We start from the raw sequence: 27,975 nt of genomic DNA on the forward strand, positions 1-27,975 counted from the left end.
GGGGCGACCTTTAAGCCAAAAGGAAGCCTCTTTAGCTTGAAGATACCCTTGTGCGTATTAATGCACAGGTACTTTGAACATTCATCATTGACCTTGATTTGCAAGTACGCGTCTGAGAGGTCTATCTTGGAAAAAATTTTTCCTCCGTTTAGTTTTGAGAATAGATCTTCTGCCGACGGAAGGGGATAATTGTGGTCCTTTAAACAGTCATTAAGGCCTGTTGAGAAGTCCGCACAGACCCTGATTTTGTTATTTTTTTTCTTCACATATACCGTCGGGCTGGCCCAATCCGTATGGTCAACTTTTTCAATAACCTCTAACTGTTGAAGTCTTTCCAACTCCTTCTCGATTGCATCCATCGATGAAAACGGTACATTTCTTTTAGGTTTGAACACTGGGGTGGCATCTTTCTTCACTTCAAATTTGGCTTCTACTTTCACACAATGTCCAAGTTCTTCAGCAAAAACCCTTGGAAATTCTGCTTTTACATCGTCCAGAAAGTCTTCCACTTGGTTTGCTTTCTCTGTGTTCAACCTATTACAAAAAGAATTAACTGGTCGCTCCCATAAGTTAAACAGGACAAACCAATCCACTCCAAACAGACTTGTGTTCCTTCCTGGAACCACGTACACTTTGGACGTGCGTGTCTGACCATCAAATGTCACGTTGCACCTCAGTTCTCCTTTAAATTCCAACTTTTTGCCGCACACACTCCTCACCATCTTGCTGGTTTCCATTAGTTCGGGTCGACCGATCCTTCTCCAGATATCTTCATCTATGATGCTGATGTCCGAACCACTATCCAGGAGTAATGTTACAGGATGTCCATTTATGTGAACACTGACATACTTACGCCTTTCGCAACTTTTCTCTTTCCTTGTGCGAAGCGCATTCACTTTGTCAGTCTTTCGTTTTTTCTTCTGGTCACAGTACGTTCCCTTGTGGCCTTTGAACCCACATTCGTAACATATCTTATTCCTGAACCAGCAGGTCTTTTTGGTGTGTCTCGTACTTCCGCAACATTCACAATTTTGGTACTTGTGCATTCTAGGGGTCCTTTGTTCTTGGGTCTTGTAAGTTCTAGGGGTCCTTTGCCTTTTTACATGTTGTACCTTGTAAACGCTTTTTTCTTCAATGCGGGTGTTGTCTCTCTTGATATTAATGAGACGTTGACATTCCTCGGTAACTTTTTGTAAAGTTATATTTGGGTCCGACTCCATAATTGTCAGGATCCGGGATCTGATATCTTTGTCCCTTGGTTCTGTGAGTCCCTGTACAAAGATTAAACATTTAAATAAATCCGCAGAAATTTCATTTAATTTAAATGATTCACATAAGCAATTTACAATACAAGCATACTCTAAATAGTCTTCAGATTCCGATTTCTGTAAATTCAAACATTTATATCTAGAGTGGAAAAGGCTATCTCTTTTATCAAATATTCTAGACAATGTATTAATTGTCTCTTCAAAGGTCACTTCCTCCGGTTTTTTGGGTAAAATTAAGTTAGCGTACTTAGTGTTTTCGTCAGTACCCAGTTTTTGGAGCAACAGCGTGACTTTTTCTTTGTCGGTCCAATCCGAACACCTCTTTGTAAAAACTGTTTCATACCTTCTATAGTATGCTGGAAATGTAACGCCAGTATCGGGAGAGTAGTGAAATTCCGACAAAGAATTTGAAATACCTTCTGCAGAAAAATTCGTTTTTTTCTCAGTTGTCGAGATTTGAATTAATTTTTCCAAATTCTTTTGTTGAGTCGACATTTGGCGTTGAAGTATTTTTGTTTGTTCTTGTTGTGCCTCTAAAGATTTTTGTGTCATTTCTTGCTGTTGTTGTTGCAGCTGTTGTTGTTGCACTAAGAATTGTTGTGTCATTTTTGACTGTTCCTGAACGCTAAGAGTTAGCACTTTCGTCAACTCAGCCAATCGTTCCATATTTAAAAAAAAAATGTCTTTCTAAAATTTACAACAATGATTCCACAAAATTTCGTAAGTATACGTTTTTCGCCAATTAGCAACAAGTCTTGCAAGAATAAATGTTTCCACACAGTTCATACAATTTAGCAATAGTAATTCTGCCTAAACGTAATTTTACACAATAATACTTTTCAAATTTACACAACGAATAATGCCCGAAAATGAGCAAACTGTTTTTCAACAAAAATACGGTTGCACGAAAGAAAAAAAAACTTAAATTATAACAATAGTCTGTTTAATTTAGAGAAACAAAAAATCGTAAAAGTTCTTTTTTTTTTCTTCCAAAAAGGTAATCCAAAGGTGCCGGGTTCGAATTCCGCCTGCGTTCCTCACATATTTTTTTCTTCAAAAAATATAAATAAAGTTCACTTTACCTTGTCAATATCTTTCAAGTACAATTTTATTACCTTTCCGTGAGTTCATATCGGAGAAATCCGTACTTTATGTAAGACAATTTCGAATAGTTCTTTGCCGTACGTGTTCAGTAACGAAATCCTTGTAAATTTGAATAGTACACAGTCCTATTAGTACGGTAATTTATCTCTGTTAAGAGATAAGAATCATCCTTGTTGCCAACTGTTATATCCCGTTTTGACGGTATATAATAACATGACAAAATACGCCGAGTGGAATGCGTAACAAAAAAGGTTTATTCGTACTTCGAATAATATACAATACAAAATGGCTGCTCGCCTTGAAGTTGATATACGCGTAAATGAAGGTAAAGGAAAAAGGTAACTTAACGTGTGTGAGCGGAACGCTCGTCCTGGGAGCTTGGTTAATCCTGACTACACTTGGAGAGTGTAAGACGCGAGACGGTCGGGCTAGTGCGTACCACTGAACTGACTTCAAGACAATACAAAACGCTCTTTTATACACCGTTTCGTATCCGGTGCTATCCGTAATTATGTCCCTTATAACACTACAGATAATTTAAACAACACTACAGGTAATTTAAACAACACTACAGATAATTTAAACAACACTACAGGTAATTTAAACAACACTACAGGTAATTTAAACAACACTACAGGTAATTTAAACAACACTACAGGTAATTTAAACAACACTACAGGTAATTTAAACAACACTACATGTAATTTAAACAATACTACAGATAATTTAAACAATACTACAGATAATTTAAACAACACTACAGATAATTTAAACAACACTACAGGTAATTTAAACAATACTACAGGTAATTTAAACAACACTACAGATAATTTAAACAACACTACAGGCAATTTAAACAATACTACAGATAATTTAAACAACACTACAGATAATTTAAACAATACTACAGGTAATTTAAACAACACTACAGATAATTTAAACAATACTACAGATAATTTAAACAACACTACAGATAATTTAAACAATACTACAGATAATTTAAACAATACTACGGATAATTTAAACAATACTACAGATAATTTAAACAACACTACAGATAATTTAAACAACACTACAGGTAATTTAAACAACACTACAGGCAATTTAAACAATAAAAGAATGTTCCTCCTCTCTACTACATTTTCTGGGTTACTTTTAAGTAGGCCACCTTATATATGCACATGTCACAATCAATTAAAATGCATGAACACTCACAAAATACCTTGTTGACTTTTTGTTCTGGCATGTGTCCATTATAGTAGGATTTCACAAAGTGGGCTCCACAGTGAGTGGGGCTGAGGGGCGTTGGAAGTCCTTTCTTAAAGAGAACCAAATACTTTATATAGAAAAATAAAATAGTTGCAGACATTTGATTAATCTTTTTTGCTGGAAATAGATACGATATATAAGTACAGGTGTAAAGAATTTCAGGATGGTTCATGAAAAATAAAATAAAATTAATTAACAAAAAATGCAACAATTTTTGATTAATCAAAAAGCAAAAATATGGTTGTAAACATGAAAATATAGTAAAATCACAAACAACTAATGAACAAGTATCAGTTAAAATTTAAAATCAATGTTTTTCATATTTACTTTAGAAATTATCTTGTTAGTGCTCCATGAAAAATCTTTGTCTTGCTCAGGGGCTCTTGAAGTTTGAGAAATCCTGCCTTATAGTGATCCAGCCCAACTGTTGAAGAGCTGCCTGTAAACAAATTCATTCATATCCTAAAAAGTACTCAGAAGAGACAAATGAAGGCAAATAAAAAAGATTCATTCGCTATGAATCGTCTGTTCTCAATAACTGGCCAGCAAACGAGAGGGACTGGGGAGACAGGAAAATACGGTGGCAATTACTGGTGAATTCCATTCTAACAGGACTTTTCTCAACACATATGCTTTTAATTGAATTACTACTTCTTTCTGTCCTTCCTTCTTTGGGCCATATGACGTCACACAAGCATCTATCAATTCACACAGTAGGTCCAACTGACAATAACAACAAATGCAGGTTCTGCCATACACGGAATTGGAAAGTGTGAGTCATCTGGTATCAAGCTGCAAGGTTCTTTTGGGGAATGACTACTACACAGCGAGACATGATGGAGTATGTAAGTACCTCCACTGGACCATCTGTAAAAAATTAAACATCCAATGTAGCAGCAAATCCTGGAAACATCAACCTGAAATAAAAGTTTGAAATGACTTACATACCATACATTACGACCATGTAATCCCTACAGCCACATACCTTGAAAATGATGCTGTGAAACCTGACATAGTTATATGGAATAAGTCAGAAAGAGTGGTAACCTTGGTTGAAGTGAGTGTCCCTAATGATGGCGATCTGAACATAGCTGAAAGAGAGAAACAGACCAAATACCAAGGTCTCATGTATGATATGAAAAGAAACTGGAATCTTAGGGAGATGTGCCACAGGGCTTATAAAGAAGAACCTGAAATCCTACTTAACTAATATTCCTGGTGAACCAAGTGCAAAAGAGATCCAGACAATTGCACTTAAGGGAACAACGAGGATATTAAAAAGAGCTCTCGGTTGGTTTCAATAAAAAGCAGGGCAATGTTGGCAGCTGGTTTGGCTGCCCTATACCCAGCAAAAAACAAAAAAAAAAACAATAGTATAATAAATTGAATCAGATTTACTGATTTTCTCAACTAAATTATACTTTTTTTTTTACTGCTATTTTCCCCCCCAAATAAACGTATTGCTACTTGAATGTAAGGGGCTATTATTTAGGATAAAATCTACAGGATATTATGTAGGGAGTTGAGCAGCGAAATGTCTGTTCACACTACACTTGAACATCTGCATGTCAGTACAGTTAGGGAAATGGCGACCTGGAAGGTAATTCCAAACTGTAATAGTTTGAGTGAAAGAACTAGTAGAGTTAAAGGCATTTTGGGATCTCTGCAGTGTAGGGGTGCGATTTTGCTGCTTGCCAAGTTATTTATGTTGAAGAAGTACAAGTGCCTTGAGTTTGTGGAAGTGTGATAGGATCCCTTGTCAAGGGACCCCTGGTCATGTAAGTGTTGTTTCCTGGTCGTCAGTGACTAAATGTAACTTCTTTGTGTGGAAAAACCCTGTTGATCGACTTCGTTGATAGGCCGTCACCTCAGCGTTCTGTCACACTAAAAAGAAATCAATTTCATGTGCACAAAAGAAAAACAACTCAGTGTTCTATTTTACTGATTAAATTTCAGAAAAACGATATACAAATATGTAATTATGTATAATTGTCTTACAGTTCAATGTTCAATCGTCAGACTCCACTGAGTCTATAAGTAGATTTCACTTCTCTCTTCAATATGATGTGGGAAGAGAGGGGGGCGCGTGTGGCGATTCTCTACAAGTTGCTCTGTCTCAAACTCTCAACAACTGACTGACTCCAACTGGCGGTTTCGACTGTGCGCTCCGTTCATATACTCAGTGGAGGGGTGAAACCGGGGTTGTTCTCTGTACCAATTGTACCCCAGGGGAGGTACTCGCTACCCCCCACGAGTGTACCTATGGATCTGCAAAGGTTCTCATGGCCCTGTGAGGTCATCTCCATGATCCCCTGGGTCGGCGCACTGCACTTGAATTATAAACATCCTCAGTCTAGAACCCTGAGTATTTACCGGTTTGGAATACAAATTTAAAAAAATGACATTGGTGTCAATTTTCATAAAAATGAAAATCTTTTATCTCAGCAGGGTTTTTTGCTGTCTCCTGGGCAAACCGATGATAATTAACGAATAAAAAGAAATCATATCTGGCATACAAAAAATTGAAAATAGTTGGTTTAGGCAGTGGATCACGGTTTTGCTAGTCATATCCTTACAGGGGAAGGCAAAGAGAAAGCGAGTATATTCATCAATTATAGTGAAATGTCTCCCAAGTAGGAAATGCCACCACTTTTGGAGAGCTTCGACAATCGCAGCAGCTTCTTTTTCGACAGCATGATATCTAATCTCATTCGGGTTTAGTGTCCGAAAAAAGAATGCAACAGGTCTACCCTGTTGGTTTGGAGTAGCAGCAATGCAGTAATTACTGGCATCAGTTTCTACTACAAATTCTTTATCCGGGTCAACAGTTATAAGGGTAGCATTTTTTAAGTCGGTCTTCAGCGTCTGAAAAGAATTTAGAATAGACTGGGGCAGTGGAAACTCCTTGTTATGGTTGAGAGGCAGTATCTTATCAAAAGCATATCTGAGAAAATTGACTAAGTTCTATCAGCATATCCTTCAGCTAACATTCACGTATATGGAGACTTCAATGTTCACAATGTGGAATGGTTGGCCCACTCAAACAAGACCGATGATGAGGGGAGATTCTGTCATGATTTCTCCATTGCTTATGACCTCACTCAGATTGTTCACGAACCCACCCATGTGCATGACAATGACGGCCAGTATGCAAGTCTCCTAGACCTTTTTCTCACAACTTGCCCTGAACTATGTTCAGTTTCCATTCTGTCTCCTCTTGGATCTTCCTATCACTCAGTTGTATCAATAAAGATAAAAATGAAACGTAATAAGTCCTCAGACGTACCTCTCCATCATACAGTATATCGATACACTATTGGCTGACTGGGATAGTTTCCGTCCATTTATATCAGATCTTCCTCTGCGTTCGATGTTTAAAAAGGGTGTGTCGTCTATAGAATCAGACCTGACGGAATGGTTAATTGTAGGTATAGACAATTTCATACCCTCGAAAAAGTTCCAGCAAAAACCTAACAGCCAGCCATGGTTTTCTCCAGAATGTGCTGCTGCTATTGTGCACAGAAATCACTTTTTCCACTGCTTCCAACGTAATAGATGTATGGAAACTAAAGTCGCTTTCAGAACTGCCAGCAACCATTGTAAGAAAGTAATAAAGAACGCAAGAGAGTTGTATGCTCAGTCAGTCAAGTTCAAAGTAGCTGAGCAGCGGCTTGGTTCCCACCAGTTTTGGCAAATTGCAAACAGAATCCTGAACAGAAGCGTGTGCTCTATCCCAACTATCATCAATGGACCTGAGTTAATCTCGTCAGCATCAGACAAAGCCAAACTCTTTGCCAAGAACTTTGCAGCCAATTCTACCCTTTGCGACCAAGGCCGCCAACCCCAATATTTCCTCCTGTATCAGAAAACACGCTATGTGATATACGTATATCTGTACGTGATGTTGCCAAGCTAATCAAAAACCTTGATTCCAGTAAAGCAACCTGCCCTGACGGTATTCCAATTATAGTACTCAAAAAACTTCCACCAGAACTAGCACCCATACTTACAAAACTGTTTAAACGTTGTCTTAGGGAGAATTGCTTCCCATCACCCTGGAAAATCTCATCAGTATGCCTTGTATTTAAGAATTCAAGTGATCGCTCATCCACCTCTCAGTACAGGCCAATAAGTCTCCTGTGCGTCATGAGTAAGTTGCTGGAATCTGTGTTAAATAGAGAAGTAATCAACCATCTCAGCAAAAATAACCCTCTTAGTGACACACAATATGGTTTCCACTCTGCTAGATCTACAGCAGATGTGCTTACAGTTATATCTCATAGGATTAGCAAATCTCTCGACAGAGGCAACCTTTCTAGGGCAATCGCTCTTGACATATCAAAGGCCTTTGATAGGGTATGGCATAAAGGTTTACTTCACAAGATCTCCAGCTATGGTATAGCTGGAAATGTCTTCTCAATTATTAAATCATTTCTCTCTGAAAGGTTCATAAGAGTAGTAGTTGATGGGCAAAAATCAGAAGCTCACAGTATAAATGCTGGAGTCCCTCAGGGGTCCATCCTGGACCCAACTCTTTTCCTGATCTACATTAATGATCTTCCAAATCACATCCTTACATCATTCGTAGACATTTTTGCTGACAACACTACCATCTATGATAGCACATCTAAGACAGTAAACGACCAAGTTCTCTCCAATTCTCTCTCCTCTGATCTTGATCACGTTGTACAATGGGGAAAGGAGTGGCTGGTTACTTTTAATGCATCTAAAACCAAGCTTCTCTCTTTACATCATCAACGTTCTGATCCCCATCTGGCATCAATTAAAATGAATGGCTCTCGTCTTGGGGAGGCCTCAAGTTTTGACAGGCTCCTGGGCTTGACCTTTACTCCTGATCTTAAATGGAATACGTACATCAAATCTGTTGCCAAGGCCGCTGGAAAAATGGTCGGATCCTTCTATCGATCCAGTAGATATCTCACTGCTGATGCAATTCTCTATCTATATAAGAGCCAGATACATCCAAGGATGGAATAGTGTTGCCACATCTGGGCAGGAGCTGCTAGAAAAGACTTGTCCTGCCTTGATAGGGTTCAAAATAGACTTCGTGGCCTGGTGGGAGATGTCCTTTTCTCTTCGCTGCAACCTCTATCTCACAGAAGAGATGTTGCGAGTTTGTCTCTGCTTTATCGTCATTTTCATGGAAAGTGTTCGACTGAGCTTCAATCTATGCCCCCCCCTCGCCAAACTTTCACAAGAAACGCTCGTCTAGCTGAAAACATTATCAATAATTTTCCCCACTCTTTATCTGTGCCTAAACCTAAACATAGATTCCATGATCAAAGCTTCTTTCTTAGAACTGCACGCCTGTGGAATTGTCTTCCGTTTTCCTGCTTTCCAGCTGTCTATAATATGGTTGTCTTCAAGTCCAACGTGAACAAGTTTCTGATGAGCCGTTCCACTTAAGTTAACAAATTTACCGAATTTTCATTACTATCGATTACTATATTGTCCTTGTGAGTACTCTACACTCTTTAACCCTTATCCTTGAGTGGCCTATCGGCCTTGATAAGTGGTGACGCCTATGTAAAAAAAAAAAAAAAAAAGTTTCGAATTTACTGTAGTAAGAGAACATACCAATTATTCGTTTTTGTGACCGGAAATTTAGAGGCGGTGGCATTTCAAGAAGTGGTTTTAGCCTCAGGTAATCAGGAGCAATTTGATTGTTCTGGATTGTGTAACCAAGAAGTGTGATAGAAGTAGCATAAATGAAGCTCTTACTTTGGTTGAACGTGATGTTGTATCTTTTCGCTACATTATAAAACCTTTGAAGGTTGTAGTCATGCTCTTTTTGATCCTTTCCGCATATTGTGACATTGTCTACATACACAAACGTGTCTGTTAATTTTTCTCTTTCTACAATGCCATCGATGCATCTTTGAAAGGAACTTACTCTGTTAATGACACCAAAAGGGATACGAGTAAATTGATAAAGTTTTCCATTTACTTCAAATGTTGTGTATTTCTGATCGGCATGACTAATTGGGATTTGATGGTAAGCAGACTTCAGGTCGAGTGTTGTAAAAACGTTGTATCGAGCTATGTCATCAACCATTTTATTAATGTTAAGTATGGGATAGGCATCCAGTTCTGTAAATCTATTTATGGTGTCGCTGTAGTCGACCACCATTCTTTTTTTTTATTCTCGTTAGAGGTCACTAAAACTTGGGCTCGCCAAAGAGATATAGAGGGCTCTATTATGCCTTCCCTCAACGTTCTGGCAATTTCCTCTCTAATAAATATGTTGTCAGTGAATGACTGACGACGAGATTTGGTGGCAATAGGGATCGTCCGTGTAGAAAGATGAGAGAAAAAAGGAGAAGGAGAAATTTTGATACATGGAAAACTGTCCCTCTTACCCATGGCTCCGATAACAAGTTCTTCCCTGGGACCATCGAATTTCAGGTTTACATTTTTGTATTGTTTTAGGAGGTCTTTTCCGATAATCATACCAATGAACAGATCCTTAATTACTTCCACTGTCATGGCATGGTGGTTTTTACTGTTTAGGGAGATGTCAACAATAGTTTCGTCAATGATTTTGGCATGATCATTAGGGTCTGCCAATGGTACGGTTTTCTGTTTGGGAATAATAAAAAGTTTCAGCTTTCTTGCTGTTAAACGTCCTCACGCTACCGAAGTCTATCATAGTGTTCACTACTTGCCATTTATGTTGCATTTCGTATATGTAATGTCTTTGGCACCCGTTCCTAGTCAGGAGAGATTGGGTGGGGGTGGGGGAGTTTGGGTCGTTTAACACAGCATCAGTGAATGTCGTGTGTACCCACAGAAGAAACAAATTCCTTTTGGTAGGGTATTTCCTTTTTTAGCAGCTAAGGGAGTCTCTTCTGGTTTAATTATGGTAGCGGCTACGTTCGGGTAGTTATCGAAGCTTATCATATGCTTCTCTGCTTGTTCTAGAGACCTAGCCATTGTAAAGGTCTCTTGTAGAGTTGAGAATGGTTTTTCAAGTAGGTGCTGATGAATAGACGAGGAGGAGATGCCGTTAATGAAAGTGTCATGGATATATTGCTTTTTGTTCTCCTCAGCGCAAGATTTGAAAGTACTTCCAGATGTTGCATGAAATCGTCGATAGTTTGTGCCGGTTTCTGTTTATTTGTCAGAAGTTGATGTCGGTTAAATATAACGTTTGCCGGTTTTATGTAAACAGCGTTTAGCGTTTCTATAGCGCCATTGTAATCTGTAGCATCGCTTATTGTTATATTCCTAAACACTTAGGAAATAAAGACAAACGTGAGTTACACCGAGTGGTATGTGTAATGGGGTTTATTTATAATACAGAAACGTAAGGCTGCTCGCCTAAGGTAAATAGAAGTACATAGTAACAAGTATGGGGAAGAAAGTCTGATAATCAACACGTAAGACTATCCGTCTTACTGCGACTGCTTGTCTGCCGCTGTCTGCCGCTGTCTGCCAAACAGTCCAATATATATATACAGTTTGTAACCGGTGTATAGCCAGTTATGTTCCTTCACAACACCTCCCCCTGAAGCTGAAATCTTCCTGATTTTAGCTTAAATACCTCTTCCTTTTAGGGTCAGGGCTTAATCTCCTGGTAACTTTTCTCTTTCTTGCGCTTTTCCTTCTGGTCAGCGTTACCCGGGGTAAAGGTTTCTGTCCAGCCCGTATGGTCGGTTCAGGCGAAATATTCATTGTTTGCGGTACACACGCTGGTTTTGGTATATCAAAAATATCGCACAATGTTTCCATTGGTGTCTCTTCCACATTTGGAGACAGTCTGGGACGTATTTGATTTCTGTGTCTTTTGCAGACAAAACTTAATCCTTGGATGGTATAGACCATGCTCCCAATCCTTTTTTTGATAATACCTTCAACCCACTGATTTCGTCCATTTTGAAAATTTTTGAAATATACATTTTCACCTGGGGAGAAGCACTTGGTATTAAGGTTTTCTTTTTTGAAAACTTTCTTTTTCTCTGGTAGCAGCCTATCGAAGACAGATCTTATCTTTCTTGCAAACATTAGCTCAGCCGGGGAAGAATTGACATTATTATTAGGATTTGGTGTCACCCTGTAAATTGCTAAAAATGTTTGAATACATTGTTCGTCTGTGTCCGTAGTAAGATTTTTCTTAAGTGCCCTTTTAAACGTATCTACAAATTTTTCGGCCAACCCATTCGATCGTGGATGGTACACAGGTGTTGTCATATGTAGAATATTTAGTGAGTCACAGAATTCTTTGAATTCATGAGCAGTAAATGCTGTTCCATTATCGCTCACTAAGGTTTTTGGCACTCCAAAACGGCTAAAAATTTCATTAAGCGCACTCACAGTGTTTTTTGCTGTTGGATGTCTAAACTTAAATATTTCTGGCCATTTTGAAAAAGAATCTACAATAATCAAGTAAAAATAACCATTTATAGGTCCCGCATAATCAATATGCAGACGTGACCAGGGTAGGTCCGTCTTTGGCCATGGCGTCGTTTTTACTGGCGGATCTCGAGCTGCTAATTGACATCCTCTGCATGTCTTGACACATTTTTCAACTTCCTTGTCCATACCAGGCCAGTACACATATCCTCTCATAAGGGATTTCATTCTCGAAATGCCCGGATGACCTGTATGAAATTCCTTCAGAATTTTCCTCTGTAACGTTAGTGGAATTACGATCCTCTCACCATACATGAGCACATCTTCACAGATGGAAAAAGGCGTTGTTTGATCTACCTTTTTATTTTTTTTTATCCATCCCAATTGATTTTTCATTTTCTTAATAAAAATGTCATTTACTGCCTCTTTTTTTATTTTTTCGAAAGTTACCGGAAGTTCACGTATCATATTACACATTGAACTTGTACATTCACTTTCGTCTTTAAGCGCAGCAATTACCGTTTCTTCGAAACTTTCGCTTCTTTTAGGGATCAACCGTGATAATGCATCTGCGTGTCCTAACTTTTTTGAGGATACATGTTCCATCTTAAACTGATAGTTTAAGAGGGTTACAGCCCATCGCTGTAATCGATTCGCAGTATGTGTGGGAATGCCTTTCTTTGATCCAAATATGGTAAGTAGGGGTTTATGGTCGGTTTGCAAAATAAAAGATCGTCCATGGAGAAATCGATTGTACTTTGTAATTCCAAATATTATCGACAGCGCCTCTTTTTCAATTTGGCTGTAATTTTTCTCCGCTGCAACCAACGTTCTTGAAGCATGGGCGATAGCTTTTGTCCTACCATCCTCATACTTGTGAAGTAATACAGCGCCAGCACCGTAATCACTGGCGTCCGTTGCTAGTATTAGTTCCTTTTCTGGATTGAAATGTGCCAATGCTAAGTCTGACAGTAGACATCTTTTGATATTTTGGAAAGCAGATTCACATTCCTTATTCCAGTTCCATTTAACACCCTTTTTCAGTAACTCGTTAAGAGGAGCTCTTAAATTATGTATGTTAGGGATGTAAATTGCATAGTATTGAACTAATCCCAAAAACGATTTTAATTTTGTCACTGAATCTGGAGCAGGCATCTTTTCAATTGCTTCAGTCCTTTGTGGATCCGGTCTTCGACCCTCTTTGTCGATTATTTGACCTAGATATTTAATTTTTTTCATAAAAAAATCGCATTTTTCTGGGCTCAATTTAAAACCAAATTCCTGTATTCTTTTGAATACTTCTTTTACATGCTTCTTATGATCTTGCAAATTTTCACTTTTAATTAGGATATCGTCAAGGTAGGCCATTGAAAATTCCAACCCTGCCAGCATCGTGTCCATAATTTGCTGGAAAATAGCAGGAGCAACCTTTAATCCAAAAGGAAGCCTCTTTAGCTTAAAAATGCCCTTATGAGTATTTATGCCTAAGTATTTGGAGCATTCATCGCTGATCTTAATTTGCAAGTAAGCATCTGAGAGGTCTATCTTAGAAAAAATTTTTCCTCCGTTAAGCTTAGAGAACAGATCTTCTGCGGACGGAAGGGGATAATTATGGTCCAATAGACAGTCATTTAAACCCGTTGAAAAATCTCCACAGACCCTTATTCTGTTATTTTTTTTCTTTACATACACGGTTGGACTTGCCCAATCTGTGTGGTTAACTTTTTCAATGACTTCCAGTTGTTGAAGTCTATCCAACTCTTTTTCGATTGCGTCCATCGCTGAAAAAGGCACATTCATTTTAGGTTTGAATACTGGAGTGGCATTTTTCTTTAATTCAAATTTTGCCTCTGTCTTAATACAGAGTCCTAGTCCTTCGGCAAAAACATTGGGAAATTCAGTTTTCAAATCCTTCAGGAAGTCTTCCCTTTGGTTTGCTTTTTCTGCAGTTAAAACGTTACAAAACGAATTTATGGGTTTCTCCCATAAATTAAACAGGACAATCCAATCTACCCCAAACAGGCATGTATTCTTTCCTGGTACGACGTACACTTTGGATTTATGAGTCTGGTTAGCGAATGTCACTTTGCATTTTAATTCTCCCTTGAACTCTAATCTTTTGCCGCACACACTTCTCGCCGTCTTTCTGGTTTTCGTTAATTCAGGTCGACCTATCCTTTTCCATATATCTTCATTTATAATACTAATATCTGCACCGCTATCCAGAAGCAATGTAACCAGATGTCCATTTATCCGAACATCAACATATTTCCGTCTTTCGCAGCTTTTTTCTTTATTCATGCGAAGCGTATTTACATTATCGGTCCCTTGTCTTTTCTTCTGGGCACAGTATGTTCCCTTGTGACCTCTGAGACCACATTCATAACATATTTTGTTCCTAAACCAGCAGGTCTTATTGTTGTGTCTTAAACTACCACAACATTTACACTTTAGCTTTGGGTCTTTGTATCCTTTAAGGATCCTGTGTTCTTGGAACCTGGACTTTCTTGTGGTCCCTTGCCTTTTTACTTGCTGCACCTTAAAAATATTTTTCTCTTCAATGCGAGTGTTGTCTTTCTTTATGTTAATCAGACGTTGACACTCTTCAGTGACTTTTTGCAATGTTATGTTAGGATCCGCCTCCATAATTGTTAGGATCCGTGAACGTATATCTTTGTCCCTTGGTGCTGTGAGACCTTGTACAAAGATTAAACATTTAAATTGGTCTGCGGAAATTTCATTCAATTTAAATGATTCGCATAAACAGTTCACAGTGCAAGCATATTCTAGATAGTCTTCAGCTTCTGCCTTCTGAATGTTCAAACATTTGTATCTAGAGTGAAATAGGCTATCCCTTTTATCAAATATTTTCGACAAGGTACTAATTGTTTCCTCGAACGAAACCTCCTCCGGTTTTTTTGGTAGAATTAGATTTGCATACTTGGTGTTTTCATCAGTACCCAGTTTTTGTAGTAGCAGGGTAACTTTTTCCTCATCGGTCCAGTCTAAACATCTTTTCGTAAAAATTGTTTCGTATCTTCTGTAGTATGCAGGGAAAGTAACACCAGTATCCGGGGAGTAACGAAATTCCGTTAGTGAATTTGAAATACCCTCGGCAGAAAAATTAGTCTTCTTCCCGGTCGACGTTAGAATTAGCTTTTCTAAATTCGTTTGCTGTGTCGACATTTGTCGTTGTAGTATGTTTGTTTGTTCTTGTTGTGCCTCTAAAGTTTTTTGTGTTCTTTCTTGTTGTTGTTGCAGCTGTTGCTGTAGCTGTTGTTGTTGAATTTGTTGTTGTTGTTGTTGTTGCGCTAAAAATTGTTGAGTCATTTTTGTCTGTTCCTGGATGCTAAGGGCTAGAGCCTTAGTTAACTCTGCTAATTGTTCCATGTTAGCTTCTAGTACAAAAATGTCTTTTCGAATTCTACACAATAATTCCAAAGAAAAATCGTAAATTTACGTATATCGTAAATTAGTAGCAATATGCAGACACAACACGTTTCAACAAAGTTCATCCATAGTAATTCAACAGGCTTTGTAAAATAATTCTTTTTTTTTTTTTTTTTTTTTTTTTCAACAACGTGAGTTCATACACAAAATATTTCTTACTTCCCACGACAAATAGTTCCAATTATTTATATAAAGGCAATAACAAACAATTAATTTTCCAAAAAAAAAAAATATATGGCTGCCGTTCCCACGTGGCATAAAATGGTACAATAGTCGTTGTATTTATATTTTTTCTTTCGAAACTCGTAATCCTTTAGTGTAGTTTCGAATTCAACTTGCGACCATTTTTTTTTTTTTTTTTTTTTTTACTTGTCAAAATAAATATAAATTCCACTTTACCTTGAACATGTTTCTATAATTTCTTGTGAGTTCTTTACGAAGAAAAATCCGTACTTTTCGCTACTTTAGGTAGGAAAAATTTTTAAATTCATTGACGCACGTGGTCAAAAATCCTTGTGTAGTTTGTTTTTTTCGTAAAACAAAAAATCCTTGCATTGTACACCGTCCTTGGTACGGTAATTTATCTCTGTTAAGAGAAAGAACATCCTTTCGTCGCCATTGTTATATTCCTAAACACTTAGGAAATAAAGACAAACGTGAGTTACACCGAGTGGTATGTGTAATGGGGTTTATTTATAATACAGAAACGTAAGGCTGCTCGCCTAAGGTAAATAGAAGTACATAGTAACAAGTATGGGGAAGAAAGTCTGATAATCAACACGTAAGACTATCCGTCTTACTGCGACTGCTTGTCTGCCGCTGTCTGCCGCTGTCTGCCAAACAGTCCAATATATATATACAGTTTGTAACCGGTGTATAGCCAGTTATGTTCCTTCACAACACTTATTATTTTGAATATTGTCGCTGAGACTGAATTAATCAAGGCAAAAAGATTTTGTGCATTATTTTCTATTTCCCCGTTGTTTAAAGTGCGTAATTAATAATCGAACGTCAATTTCCAGTGTTTATAGATTTTTTCCGAATTCGGAGCTGTTGGTTCTACGTTAAATCTGTCCGGCCACAGTAGTTTGTCCATTTTTTTTTTTTTTAAGTTGATAAAATTGAAATGGTAAGTTGAGATAAAAGAAGAGTAAACAAGAATGCCTTTCGTAAAGGTTTTATCAACTTAAAAGTATAAACGTGTTTTCGATTCTGGCCCAGGGGAATAACTGTGAGCCTTTATTTCTGGAAGAGTCAAAGCAATTTATTCTAACAAGTGGTTTGTTGAGTCTAAAGTGAAGTTGGAGACAACCTCGTGGTTATTGGATAATGAGGGAATTATTGACTTACCATTATTTACTACACTGTTATAAAGTTCCCAGAAATTGCAAGTTCTTAATTCCTACAACTCAATGCAATTTCTGGTGAGTTTGGTCTGTTTTCTCTTGGCTGCAACTATTTCACTCTTACTACTTTTACCGGACTTATGCTGGATAAGTCTGCAGAATGTATGTTGCTTTTGAGCAATGGCAGCTGCACAGATAGAAATGAACCATTGCTAAGAAACTTCCATGTGAGAACATGGAACTTCAGTTGCTTCTTTGAACCATTTAATAGCCTCAGTTGCACACTGTTCGGCAGGAAGAGAAAAGATACTGCTCCATGAGGCATCTCTGATGTGATCCCTGATGGCTTTCAAATCTTTCAAATACTTCTTGAAGTATCTTCAGTTTTGAGCAATGGCTTTTCAAATTGGAGTCGATAATTTAGAGTGCTTTCTATCAATATTACAGCACAATCAGCCTCTTTGGATTTGTGGACCAGCGCAGAGTCCTGCTGCCACACCCAGGGTCTGCCAGCAGCCACCTGATTGCATCAAGGGATCATCACACTCTTCAGCACATCCAGATACACTTTGGACTTTAATGTTGACTTTCAAGCCGAATTCGAAGGTATGAGGTGACATGATGTGGCCCTCACTTGAAACCACACAAAAGACGTGGGTCATCTGATGCATTGAGCTGTGCCCTTGTGTTAAACTGTCCGGATTTGCATATTGACGGTGCTGACAATGGTCCTGTTGGATCGGTAGAGAATATGAGTTGTTTGTTTGATGCTATGATATAAGTAGCACAAGTTTAACATCAGTTTTCCTTCTAGATGGATAACCTGATGAAATCTATGGGTCCATCAGCACTGAGAAGGATAGACCCCACGTCTGGGTTCTATACCAGGTATTTCTGCCCCCACCCCCACCTCGTATAGGAAGTTAGGATTAATTCCTGTAGTACTTATGATAATTGTTATACTACAGTAAAGTTTCACTTCTCCACAAAAAATAAAAAATAAAGATTGGAGATAGCTTCCCTCTGGTTGTAAGTGAGAAAGAAGGAGTAAATATAATACGCGAGGAGTAAGCATTAGATTAGCATTTATTGATTGATTAGATTTGAAGGAGAATAAAATGTTTGGGAAAAGGGAAATCTGGATCTGGTCGCCCTAGAGCATTCACTTTGAATGATGACCACAGGCTTAAATTAACTCTTTTGAAGGATCGAAAGAAAACTTATGTTTATCATAGCAAAGAATTCAAAATGGGCTGGAAATTCTCTTTCTAGATATACAATATATAGACAAATGAAAGAAGTGGGATTTTCTTCTAAAAGGTATGCAAAGAAGCCATTTTTATCTAAGAAGAACATCAATGATAGAAAGAGATTTTTCTCGTAATATGGCAAGAAAGATACAGACTGGTTCAGGAATGTTTTCTGGTTAGATGAATCAAGATTTTGTCTTGTTATTGATGCTCCCGAACGGTGCAATCGAAGAACTGGAGAAAGATTTTCGCCAAGTTGCATAAAAACGACAGTTAAACACGGAAATGGAGAGATAATGGTATACGGAACTTTTACTGCAGCAGGAGTTGGGGAACTTATTAGATGTGAGAAGTCAATCAATGCAAAGGAATACATTCGAATATTAGAAACAGGACTGTTACTAAGTATCCATAAGCTGGGAATATCCCAGAACATTATTTTTCAACATGATAATCCCTCTGCACACACTGCTAAAGTCACAAAAAAGTGGTTTTCTGATAATTCAATTAATGTGATATTTTGGCCAGGTCAAAACCCTGATTTAAACCCAATCGAGAATATTTGGTCCATAATATCTCGTGCATTGGATGGAAGAACTTTTTTGAACAATGACAAACTGTGGGAAGCTGTGCAAAGCGAATGGAATAGCATCTTCTCTTCACAGTGTTCCACTTTGGTTGAGAGCATGTCTAAAAGGATCGATCTTTTAAAGAAATCAAAAGGGAATGCGATTCCATCCTAAGCATTTATTTAAGTAAATGTCTTGTTCTGTGTTATTAGTTTCGTTTGTTTCCTTGTTCAATTGTTGTTTGTTCAATATAGATTTTAGTGCAATAAAATGTATAAAATTTGTTTGGCCAATTTTGTTTTTTTTTTTGCTCACGAGTGTAGATTAACTATAGATAACAAGTATCTACTTAATGCATGTAGTTACAAAATATAAATATGAAGTATCGACTTAAATAAAGTTAAAAGTAGATAGAAGTCCCCATCACATAATAAGTAAGAAGTATGTAGTTATATAGCATGTTGAGAAGACTAATTAGTTTTCATTGACTTGATTAGTAGCAATGATTTGAATCCAGATTAAAAGATAATTGTTTGTTGAAGAAAAGGAAGAGGTAGTGAAAAGGTACTAATCAAAATTGGAATAGGCATTGCTTAACTATAAAATTAATCATGGAATGTTAATCGATGCATTTAGTCTGATGATTTTCCTTGGTAATGAAAAAAAAAAACGGGTTTGTATTACTGTACACATAGATTCGAAAAAGTTGTCAAAAAACAAATATAGAACAAATAAATGTTATCAAAGGCAAGATAAGTTGGGTTACCCGATAAGTTACTTTTCTACCTAACTGGATATAATTCACGTGTTTTTATTCAGTGTAACATGTTTATTCAGCTCGAAAAACATGCAATGTTTACCGATGTATTGGAAAATTCAAAATGGCAGCCGACTGTCTCTCGGAGAGGGTACGTTTGGGAAAAGGTATTATAAATAATAAACTAGACAAAATACTGTTAGAAAACAACCGAATACATGTCAACTTATGTCACGGTAACATATATTGAGCGAATTTCTAACAGTATTTTGTCTAGTTTATTATTTATAATACCTTTTCCCAAACGTACCCTCTCCGAGAAAGAGTCGGCTGCCATTTTGAATTTTCCAATACATCGGTAAACATTGCATGTTTTTCGAGCTGAATAAACATGTTACACTGAATAAAAACACAAAAAATATATCCAGTTAGGTAGAAAAGTAACTTATCTTGCCTTTGATAACATTTATTTGTTCTATATTTGTTTTTTGACAACTTTTTCGAATCTATGTGTACAGTAATACAAACCCAAAAAAACAATAATGAAACTTTTACTAATCTCTATATATTATAAAAGTGACCTTGTCTGTTTGCAGAACTGTCTGTACGAAACTACAGGGCAGAATAGTAAAATTGTTGCCCTAAAGAAAACTTTATTTTAAAACTTTTATTGAAAAAAATCAATTCAGATAGTAGAGCTGACTCTATTCAATGTAGCCACCTTCAGCCTCAATCACTGCCTTGATATAGGTCTGGAACTGGGAGCATGTCTTTTCCACAAGCGCCAGTGGGAGCTCAACAAATACTCAGCAGATGGCAGCGATCAGGCTGGTTTTGGTTTTGTAGGAGGTCATGTTGGTGATGTTCTCGACCTATGACCAAATGAAGTAGTCCAGCAGATTTATGTTGGGGAGGAAGGGGGCCAGTAAGAGAAGGGTACAAAGTCATAAGACTCCTTCTGCAGCCAAGCCTGGGTCTTTTTGGACTTGTGAACTGGCACTGTGTCCTACTGCCACACCCAGGGTGTGCCAGCGGCCACCTGATTGCACTAAGGGATCACCGTGCTCTTCAGTACATCCAGATACAACTTGGTGTTAATTATCAAGCCAACTTCGAAGGTGGCATGATATGGCCCTCGCTTGAAACCACACCAAAGACTATAACCGTGGCCGAAAAGGGTCGTCTAATGCGTTGAACTGTACCCTCAAGCATTGAACCATCTGGATTTGTATTTTGAGGGTGCTGGCAATGGTCATGTCATAATTTGGATTGGTAGAGAGCAGGAGTTGTACAGTGGCACATCTCCAATTTCACTCATTGAAGGCTTCTATCACTCTTGGGATTTGTACACAACTGGCCAACTAATAGATGGTCTGCAACAGAAAAAGAAAACCGGTTTTCATCAAACAGAAATGGAATCGTGTCGGTTTTTTTCTAGGGTGACAATTTTATTGTGACACCCTGTACGCCATCAATTTTTGGTCTACAGACTTGAAACTTGATATATGAGGTATTAGGAACTGTTGTGGGGGAACTAACCTACATTACCTACTAATAAACTATTTCAAACTCAATAAAAACCAGAAGTCTAAGCTGTAAGGTGTCAGTTGATATCTGGTGGACCAACCTAGGTCGTTCGTCGGCTATGACAAACAACCCACCTATTGTATGCTTTCCAATACATGTTGTTACTTTATTTTGGCGTTCTTTTTCTTTGTAACCCTTTGCCAGGGCTATAACAGTGGCGACGTCAGATTTCGAACTCACAGGGGTCACTTGAATTTAAAATCATTTCAGCATTCTAAAGAACTCACAATGGAAAGCTGAATTAAAGCAAGCAAGTGTTCAGAGAACACTGAGGAAAGGAGAAAGAGAGAAATTCACGAAAACCAAATAAGTGCGTGAACATAAAAGTTTGAATTGCAAACTCATGGAAAGTAAGAATATTTTCATATTTTTTTCTTCTCTTCACAACATCTTCGTGCAGTAGTAAATATAAAAGAAAGAAATATGAACTATTCTTATTTTTTTCTCGCGCCATTAAATAAATGTGTCAGCAAGCTTTTTTTTTTACTTAGCAAAAGAAAAAAAAAAGTAAATACAGTTTTAGGCCTTTTTTTGTCACGGTCAATGTTTTTTTGTTTGTTCTATGGAAGTTTGCTTTGAAAAAATATTTAATTTTTCTGTCGACATATATTTTTTCTCATCTATGAAAAAGACATTCTTTTTAGAAGAAGTATTCTTTCCAAGGAATTTAAAACTGTATGGCCAACGTTTGTTTGCAAAATTATTAAAGGAAACGAAATACTGTTCCCTTTTCCCCCAGTTGTTCAAAGAATACTAAAAACTGGTTAAGTTGAATTTGGTTTTGTTAAATTTTTGTAAATTCTGTATTTTATGCATCATCCAAAAATGAACACATGTCAAAGTACATTGAAATAATTATCAAAATGCAAATTGAACAACAACGCCTAAAGGAAAGACAACTCTGCACAGATGAAAGGCAACAACAACAAAAACAACTAATGAGACTAGAGGCCCAGCAATATGAAAATCAATGGCACATGAAAGATCTGTTTACTCAAGTTATAAAAAATAACACGTTCACCGATAATAATACCACATTTTCACAAGACTCAATACGGAATGCGATTGACAATTTTTGCTACAGATCTGAAGAAGGTAAATCATTTGAAACTTATTTTCGTCAGTATGAAGATTTTTTAAGCATCGACTGCAAACAGTGGTCGGACCAAAAAAAGGCTCATTTACAGAAACTAGAGACGGCTGAGCATAGCAAGTTTGTGAATTTTATTTTACCTCTGAAAACATTGGAATCAACTTTTGCCGAGACGGTGGAACCACTTATAGAACTATTTAGCCCAAAAGTCTCTTTATTCCATAAGCGTTAGTCATGTCTGAATTTGCACAAGAATGACGAAGATGATTTCACAATGTACGCAGCCATGGTAAATAAACACTGCCACTAAAACTTGAAGACCTCAGTGCAGACAATTTTAAATGTTTAGTATTTGCACAAGAATTGACTTCTGGTTGAGACGTGGAAATTAGGAGACATGTCCTAACAAAATCAGAAAATAAACCAAACCTAACCCTATAAAAGTTAACAGAAGACTGGCAGAAAATATAAATTATTAAAAAGATCTGATGGATATCGAAGCTGGAGCGTTTTTTACCAGCTGAGCGTTGAGTCTGCCCACCCATCCACCCATGCTACCCTCCCCCCCACCGCTCATTGACCGAAAAAGACGAGCGAGGAAGGACAATAGAGAAATGAGCCAATCAATCGTTGCAAAAGTTTTTTCTCTTTTTTCCTGAGCAAATTGTTCATGCATGCTACATTGTTGAAAAAAAAAAAAAAGAAATAAAAAGCGAAATTGCATATATTTTTCTTCATATCTGTAAATTAACAACTACTGTTATCAAGAGTTTATTTAATTAATCTTTAAAAAAACAAGGACTTATGACTGGAGTTATTTTTTTTTTTTTTTGCCTACAGAATTCGTGACTCAATAACAAATGAATGCCATTCATTTGAGTTGACTTCTTTCAGGAGACAGCAAGCAGGAAAAGAATAGCAAGCTAACACCGGCAAACTGTGGCTTGTGGCACGCATATTTCCCTGGAGACTGAGTTGTTCACTTTGTTTTTTTTTTCTTTTCTCCAATATTTTTTTAAATTATTTTTATTATGAGATTTTTCCTACGGACCACTGGTTAAGCAGGAAATACAGGAATTGTGCATCAACCCCATCATTGTGTAAGCGATCAAGACCATGCTATTGAGCTTTCTTGGGTGTCTCAAAATCAGAACTACCTAGGACTACACCTATGTACTGGTGAACACTACAATCTTCATCAGGTTACACAATACTTTGAGGCTATAACATGACCATTTTCAAATCCAATATAAACAAATTCTTGTTGAATCGCCACCTTTAAAAATCAAATTTTGCCCATTCACCACCATCATTATTAATCATAACAGTGTTGTCTTACTGTATACATCACACTAATTTAATCCTTATCCTCAAGTAGCCTTTGGGCTTTGATAAGTGATGACACCTTAGTTGAATGGCATGTGGCTGTGGTCTTCTTTGGAGGATTCTAACCGGTATTCTTTTTCTATGTGTCTAAAGGGTGTTAGATGCAAGGCACTGTAACATGTGTTAATTGTGGGCTCACAAAACGTGCAGTGGTCTTCAGGTGTCCCCCCCCCACCTCTTCCCCAAGTGTTAGGAAGAAAAAGGAAAGAGGAAAAAGTATAAGAAAGAGAAAAGGAAATAAGTTTATCAGGAAAACAAAGGTATCGTTTTCCTATCCAGGGTAAGTTGTAGGAGCTGTGTCAGGTTAGGATTAATGATATTATGGCAGTGAATACTGTGCCGTTCACATCAATTACTCCATGCCATGACTTTGTTATCACTGAGTCTTTGGAACAGTTAAAAGACAAACAAAAAATATAGAGAAATGCCTGATTGCAGCACAAACTACAGATCCATTGTTAGCTGGAACTGAAATATGAAATCTGATCAATCTGAATACATCAAATCAGAGGATTTGCTGAAAATGATACATTTGATCAGCATAGAAGTTCTCCTAAGGACGAATCGATTATAGTGGGATGGTCATGTGGTAGGTTTATCCTTTTAGATAGTTTCGGAAGCATGGATGTTATAAAGATTGGTCAGCTAAAAAATCTAGAAAGCAAGTAATTAGATAAGATAGAATTTGGAGGCAGTTGACTCACTGAACTACAAGAACTGAAGATTGAGCTCGTGTAATATCCGAAAAAGGTGCTTGTCTAGAATGCAACCTGATTAAAAATATATTCCAAAAAATCACGTGAATTAATCAAGTAGTGTTTTATTTTTAATTAAGAAAATCAAATTTTATGATGAGGCCATCTTTAAAATTCATCACCGGTTCCCTCCCCCTTAAATACCTCTTAAGAAAAAGAGATGAAATCAGCTATCAAATTGCTGAAAATCGTAAAAAAATGACATTATATATATATATATATATATATATATATATATATATATATATATATATAAACTTGAGCGATTTACATGTTTTTTGGAATATGATATTTTTAATTCCATAATGAATATGTACACCGTAAAGATTTTTCTGCATTTTTTTTTGAATTTGGTTAAATTCTGGACAGGCATCCAGAAAACTTCTGAGCTCTGAACAAGAAAGAGAGATATTAAATGAATACAAGAAAAGACTAATCGAGGAGAGAAGACTATAGGTCACAAGGAGGAGGGGGGGAGGATAGAGTCTGTCAGCATAGAGATCGGAGTTATTATAAAAAGGGTCTTGTGACTAGGTGTTCATCAAAGAGAATATCAAAAACAAAATTACAATTCTTGATCAACAAAATCAAAATTGTCATATTATTTGGATTCTTTGGACTACTATTCTCATCTTGAATGTGATTCTTTCACCGGTTTGGCCAATGTAACCGCTAAGCTTCTTCAGGCGTATCTTGTTGAACTCTGGAATCTGCATGGAACCCTTTATTTAACCCATAGTGGTAGCATGCTCTCATTTTGTCAACTATGACTGGATAGAGGTCCTAAGTAATTTACAATTTTATTTCGAGTGCCGCAAGGACCCATGGCATAGTGAATAAAATACTTGGTAAAACACAGTTCTAGGTTACACATTCCAAGAGGCTGAATATTCAATCCTCATTTTGGTGATACTCCAAATACAATTTGCAAATTATTTAGGACTGTTACCTAGTTATGGCTGAAGGAACAAGAACATTCTACCTTCCCGTGAGTTAAATAAAAGATTCTGTTTGAAATTACATGCAGATTTCTAAGTTCAATTTTTATAGTATCTTTTTTTATGAAATTGTTAGCTAAGAGTAAGAATAGTTAACAAAGCTCCTCCCTATGTTAAGAATGGGTTTCTAAATAACAAAATTATGGCAGTGAATACTGTGCCGTTCACATCAATTACTCCATGCCATGACTTTGTTATCACTGAGTCTTTGGAACAGTTAAAAGACAAACAAAAACTAAGAGTTGCATATACGTAATATGCGTTTTTAATTTTAGTAGGAAGCATATTAAATCTTTCAATAGGCACATTTTTTCTACAGACGCCACCCTTATAAACAACACAGCAGTTCTTTGATGAACTAAAGCGAATCACCATTCCTCATCTAAAACAATTCAGAAACAATTACTAAGAAGTATGGCGTAGTTTGCTTGAAGCATTGTTAGAAAATAAAAGGTATTTTTGAAGGCTAAAACAATGCAGGAATGTAAAGTCGTTGTGGGCAGATAAATAAATGAATAAAAAATAAATAATTCAATAATTATTTTCATTTATATATATTTTTTCATTTATTTACCTGAAAATTTTTTATACCATCCACGGTTGTTAAAAAAAAAAAAAAAAAAATTATTTATTTATTTATCTGCTCATAACGACTGTACATCCTTGCATTGTAAGCCTTCAAAAACACCTAGAAACAATTACTGTTTCGTGCTCCTATATTTTAATAATGAAAAAATATTGAATTTCAAGTAAAACAAATGGTACCTACGTAATTGTCAGGTCGCAAATAGTAACATATCCAAAATTTACAAAAAAGCGATAAGGTTGGAAAATAATTATTAATGAAAAGCAGTTTTTCGATAAAGTTTAGGTGAAGAATAAAATTTGTCCGACATTTTGAATTACGTTTATTACGTGACGTAAGCAACAGAATTTAATTATCTCCTTTATAAGCTTGTTTTTTTTAATTTTTAAGTAACCCTAACTAATTTCACTTCATTTTACAAATTTCTTTTTTCATTAATAATTATTTTTCTACATTATTGGTTTTTTTTTGTAATTTTTGGATATATTACTATTTGAGACCTGATAATTATGTAGGTACCATTTGTTTCTCTTGGAATTCAATATTTATTTTATTATTATAATATAGAAGCACCTATTATCTTTTTCAAGTTAAATAACTTGTCCCTAACAAGAATCGATGGCATGAAGTGGATTTGATCCCTTACACAAGATTTGTCAATCAGCCAATAAAATTAAAACTCATTGTGTCACTCATACTGACTTGATGCACAAAAACACTCTATGCAACAATTTCATCATTGCATGATTAATAAAATGGATAAAATTAGTGCTCCTCCAGAATTCCTGCTACATAAAAAGAAGAAAAATTTATACAATACACGTACCTGTGACGGGAAGAAATTATTGTACACCAAAAATCACAAATTTATTTTTGAATAAGAAAACCAAATTTTGTGGCTAAGAAAACATGGAAGGGTGTAAAGATTCTAAAAAACTATTTTAACATGGAAAGGTTTTAAATATTAAAAAAAAAACTATTGTGAACCTGGATGATGTAAAGATTTTAAAAAGCTCTAAACATGGAAGGGTGTAAAAGTTTTAAAAAATTATTCTTAACATGGGAGAGTGTAAAGATTTTAAAAAATTTATTAACAAGGAAGAGTGTAAAGATTCTAAAAAGTTATTCTTAACATGGAAGGGTGTAAAGATTCTGAAACGTTATTTTTAACAAGGAAGGGTGTAAAGATTCTAAAAAGTTATTCTTAACATGGAAGGGTGTAAAGATTCTGAAACGTTATTCTTAACATGGAAGGGTGTAAAGATTCTAAAACGTTATTCTTAACAAGGAAGGGTGTAAAGATTCTAAAACGTTATTCTTAACATGGAAGGGTGTAAAGATTCTAAAACGTTATTCTTAACAAGGAAGGGTGTAAAGATTCTAAAAAGTTATTCTTAACATGGAAGGGTGTAAAGATTCTGAAACGTTATTTTTAACAAGGAAGGGTGTAAAGATTCTAAAAAGTTATTCTTAACAAGGAAGGGTGTAAAGATTCTAAAAAGTTATTCTTAACATGGAAGGGTGTAAAGATTCTAAAAAGTTATTCTTAACAAGGAAGGGTGTAAAGATTCTAAAAAGTTATTCTTAACAAGGAAGGGTGTAAAGATTCTAAAAAGTTATTCTTAACATGGAAGGGTGTAAAGATTCTAAAAAGTTATTCTTAACAAGGAAGGGTGTAAAGATTCTAAAAAGTTATTCTTAACAAGGAAGGGTGTAAAGATTCTAAAAAGTTATTCTTAACATGGAAGGGCGTAAAGATTTTAAAAATTTATTCTTAACAAGGAAGGGTGTAAAGATTCTAAAAAGTTATTGTTAACATGGAAGGGGGTAAAGATTCTAAAAAGTTATTCTTAACATGGAAGGGTGTAAAGATTCTAAAACGTTATTCTTAACAAGGAAGGGTGTAAAGATTCTAAAAAGTTATTCTTAACAAGGAAGGGTGTAAAGATTCTAAAAAGTTATTCTTAACATGGAAGGGTGTAAAGATTCTAAAAAGTTATTCTTAACAAGGAAGGGTGTAAAGATTCTAAAAAGTTATTCTTAACATGGAAGGGTGTAAAGATTCTAAAAAGTTATTCTTAACATGGAAGGGTGTAAAGATTCTAAAACGTTATTCTTAACAAGGAAGGGTGTAAAGAATCTAAAAAGTTATTCTTAACAAGGAAGGGTGTAAAGATTCTAAAA

This window comes from Euprymna scolopes, chromosome 30 (genome assembly GCF_053919585.1).
Source record: "Euprymna scolopes isolate OS-2025 chromosome 30, ASM5391958v1, whole genome shotgun sequence".
In the NCBI taxonomy this organism is placed as follows: Eukaryota; Metazoa; Mollusca; class Cephalopoda; order Sepiida; family Sepiolidae; genus Euprymna; species Euprymna scolopes.